Below are 4,264 nucleotides of genomic sequence, written 5' to 3'. Positions count from 1 at the left end.
TCTTTCTTTTCCTGTAAAAATCGACAGTCTCAGAAATCCGCGGGACTTCTCTACTCTGTCCTACAGGGTCATTGTGAGTGAGAATCGGCTCAAGGCCATGACAGACGCAGTAATGCAGGTGCTTTCCACACGCAGTTACCTGATGTGTGCGATGAATCTAAGAGGCTTCAGACCCGGACTTCTGACTCTACCCAGTGCTTTTCTTGGACACCACTCAAAAGAATGTTAGTTGGAAAACAATCCTTTTCAGTGTCCCAAGTATGTGAGATGAAATCTTGCCATCTTCATTTCTGTACTATTCTAATAGCCCTCAACTCCCTTTTGGCTTCATTTGTATCTGCCTATCATTTCTGCTTCATAGAACAGTCAAAGAGACATCTTAAAATGTAAACCAGATGGTAGTACTTTTTGTAATCGCTCCAAATTGTAATGGCTCCCAACTATAAATTTCCCACAATGGCTGTCCAGAACTTGTGGGATTCAGTTAGCCTCATCATGTACCGTTCCCACTGATGTTCGCCATTCTAGCCTACGTGTCTGTCTTTTTCTGTAAGCACCTCAAGCGTGTGCTTCCCTCAGGGGTTTGCACTTGCTGGCTTCTGCCCGGCACACCACTCTTTTCCTATGTCACTCTAGCAGGGGCCCTCAAACGTTTTAAAGGGGGGGCACTTCACTGTCCCTCAGACCTGTTGGAGGGCCAGACTATAGTTTAAAAAAAAACCAAAACTATGAACAAATTCCCATGCACACTGCACATATCTTATTTTGAAGTAAAAAACAAAATGGGGTAAAAACACCCAGTGGGCTGGATAAATGTCCTTGGCGGGCCACATGTGGTCCGCGGGTGGTAGTTTGAGGACCCCTGCTTCTAGAGCTTGACTCTCCTGCCTTTCATGTTTTGGCTTCAAACTCATCTTCTCATGGCTGACCCAACCCAAAATAGATTCATCACCTCCTCAGTACTTCTATTTTATCATTCCATTTTATTCACAGCATGCATCGTCATCTAAATTAGTTTACTCACTTAATTTATTTGTATTTGCTTTCAGCTAGAATATTATATATTCTCTAGTGTATATTATTATCTTAGAGCATGTCTCTCTTAGAACATAATGCTTTTTTGTATAATTTATGCTCATCATTAATATTGATGCTAAGAATCAGAATCTTTTCAGTACACAATAATGGAATTGAATGTTCCTGGGCCCTGAACAGAGAAAATGACAATCAAATATGCATGTAAGCTGTGTAATTGCAAGAGAAAACAGCATTTTATATTAGCCTTGGAATTGGAATAAGAAGTGATCCAATAGAGAATTCCATTTTGTCTAAATTTATTTAAATCTTAATTCAATAATTCAGTTGAAAGAAAGGCAATGAACTAGCAAGTCAGGTAATAAAAAGGACTGGGTCCCACCAAATCCATTTTAACTCATAGCAACTTTCTAACACTGCTTCTAGAGGGGTCTGAGACTGAAAAGATTTCTCCCATGGAGCAGTTGGTGAGTTTGAACTGCTGGCGTTGTGGTTAGCAGTCAAATGCTTAACCCACTGAGCCACCAGTGACAGCTGCGTCGACTCCCAGTCAGGGTGACTCATGTGAGTCAGCAGCACTGTGTCCATAGGGTTTTCAATGACTGATTTTTCTGCTGTCCATTGTCAGCTCTTTCCTCCGAGGCACCTCTGAGTGGATTTGAACTTCCAAACTTTGGTTAGCAGCCACGTGCATTAACTATTTCCACCACCAAGGGGTGTCTTGTTTATGAGGTGCAATGACCACCGACTTCCAAAAGACCCTAGGAATTGAAGACACGACTGAATGTAGCTGCTGTTCTACTCTTGACATTCATGGGTCCCCATGAATTGGAAGTGGCTCAATGACAATCTCTCTTTTTGTAATGACCACTGAAAACTGTTAGCCTGAACTGTAATTAACTTGTACTTAAAGCCACTCCCTTATAGTATTTCTGTTTTAGTAGCACTAGATAACGCAGGCAGGACTAGATTTCTTCTTTAAATAAGATGGCAAAGCCTGAGTCAGTTAATATTGACATTATTGACTTTGGTGAAAGGCTTAGATTAAAGTATGAAGAGCTGTTTTCAATCAATTGCTCAAAAGAGTTTTACAAACTCACCAACTGATTCATTTATTTTTTTATATTATAGTATTGACCAGTTCTAAAAGGCCCTGTTAGCATCACCTGGGAAGCTATTAGACATACAAATTCTGTCTGCTTTCCTCTACCTTCCCAGACCTACACTCAAGCTCTGGGACAGGGTCCAGCAACCTGTGTTTAAACAAACACCAGATGATTCCAATGCCCATGAACGTCTGAAGATTCCTGGTGTCGAATAAATGGCGAACATACATTATCTTAGTCAAAGTTCAAAATAAGGATGTAAAAGAGTGTGAAGAGACTGGTGATTCAAGAAGACACAGCACTCTTAATGGGTGTCACCTGTTGCCTTGAAATATACTCTTACTCCTTTTCTTGTTCATTTTTAACTTCAATAATATCTTACCAGCTAATAGCTGGTAATAGCTAATAACTAATAGCTGACCCTTCCAGGTAAAACTTCATTCTTAGACAGCTCTTCCTGGTTCTTCCTTGTCCATTCCACATAAGTCAAACCTTAAATGGACTACACACAATGGAAATAACCGGAGCTGTTGATGAAGTGGGAATAGCCCCATGAAGATACCGTGAACTACCTTTGTAACTGGATGGATGGGGGGTTGGCAAGTAGGGGTGGGGGGAGTGAAGGCCACAAGGAGATCAGGAGATGGCTTCAGGAGATGGCAAATTTAAAAGATTAGGGAAAAGAAGAGTGGTCAGAAACCTACCTATTGTGTTGTGTATATCATACTGGCCATCAGTTCTCTAAAAAGGAAATCGAATCAATCAAAGAGGATTCAAATTCAAATTGGATCAAGGACAAAAATCATTTCTTCACCCCCTTCACTATGGCAGAAAGAAGAGTCTTTCTTTTCCTGTAAAAATCGACAGTCTCAGAAATCCGCGGGACTTCTCTACTCTGTCCTACAGGGTCATTGTGAGTGAGAATCGGCTCAAGGGCATGACAGACGCAGTAATGCAGGTGCTTTCCACACGCAGTTACCTGATGTGTGCGATGTATCTAAGAGGCTTCAGACCCGGACTTCTGACTCTACCCAGTGCTTTTCTTGGACACCACTCAAAAGAATGTTAGTTGGAAAACAATCCTTCTCAGAGCACATCTGCTGGTGACTCCAGATGGGATAGGGTCGCACCAGCTTCTCAGGAACCTCGGGGAACACAAGGATAATGAGAGGAGAGACGGAATGTATTTGGCTGTCCCACGGAGTCCTCGATGGGGCATATGGTTCGTCAAAATGTTCCATGTTCAGGTTCCTCTAGAGGTAATTTGCAGCAAAGCCTGGTGACCTACTTCTGAAACAGAAACCAGCCCCTGAGAACCTTCGGCAGCACAGCCGAACTCGGGCTCCCAGGAGGGCAGCATAGAAGCTACTTGATGACAACTCAGGTTAAACACGTGTGAGCCTCACTGCGGTTTTAGTGAGCAAAGACCAAGGAAGACAAAATGCCTGCATCAGAGAGAGGGTTCAGAATGATGAAGAGCAGTCTGTCTAAGGGCTCAGCGGCGTTTCAGAACACCGAGCACCCATTTCACAGGCGAGATTTAGAAGTAAGTGTTTGGAGACAAAACCAAGCCCCAGCTCTGCTCTCTCTGGAGACAGCATCCCTTCTGCAAACGCTACCCCAGGCAGCCTCCTCATGTTTGTCCCCCCCTGGTGCCCAGAGCACCCCACGTTGCCTGTTCACCGGCCCATGTACAGCGGTCCTATTGTGGGTCAGAACCAACTTGGCAAAACCGAACACCAACGCCATGATGGCAGCGCCCATGGAGCGGCTTCCACTTGGACACAGCTGAGCTGGAATCGAGCCTTTGGAGCAGCATGACTGAAAAGGCGCACTGCTGCTGCTACAAACATCAGCCTCTGCCAAGGCGACCTCTCGTGCCATGTGAATACCACGCAGCCCCAGCAGCCTGCGAGGCCAGATGATCATGCCATCTGTCTTCAGTTGGCCCAGGTGTCTTGCGTTGCTTTATTTCTTTGAAGTGCTACTATTTCATCCATATTGAGAAATACCCCGATCCCATCCCTGTCCAGTCAAGGCTGACTCACAGGGACTCTGGAAGACAGAGTAGAACAGGCCCCAAAGACTGCCCATGGCCGTCCATCATTATGGAAGCGGAATGG

This window comes from Echinops telfairi, unplaced genomic scaffold (genome assembly GCF_000313985.2).
Source record: "Echinops telfairi isolate 266 unplaced genomic scaffold, ASM31398v2 ScPeMD7_7469;HRSCAF=8507_1, whole genome shotgun sequence".
Lineage (NCBI taxonomy): Eukaryota > Metazoa > Chordata > Mammalia > Afrosoricida > Tenrecidae > Echinops > Echinops telfairi.
The sequence above is the reverse complement of the archived record's forward strand: the minus strand, read 5'-3'. Positions refer to the sequence as shown.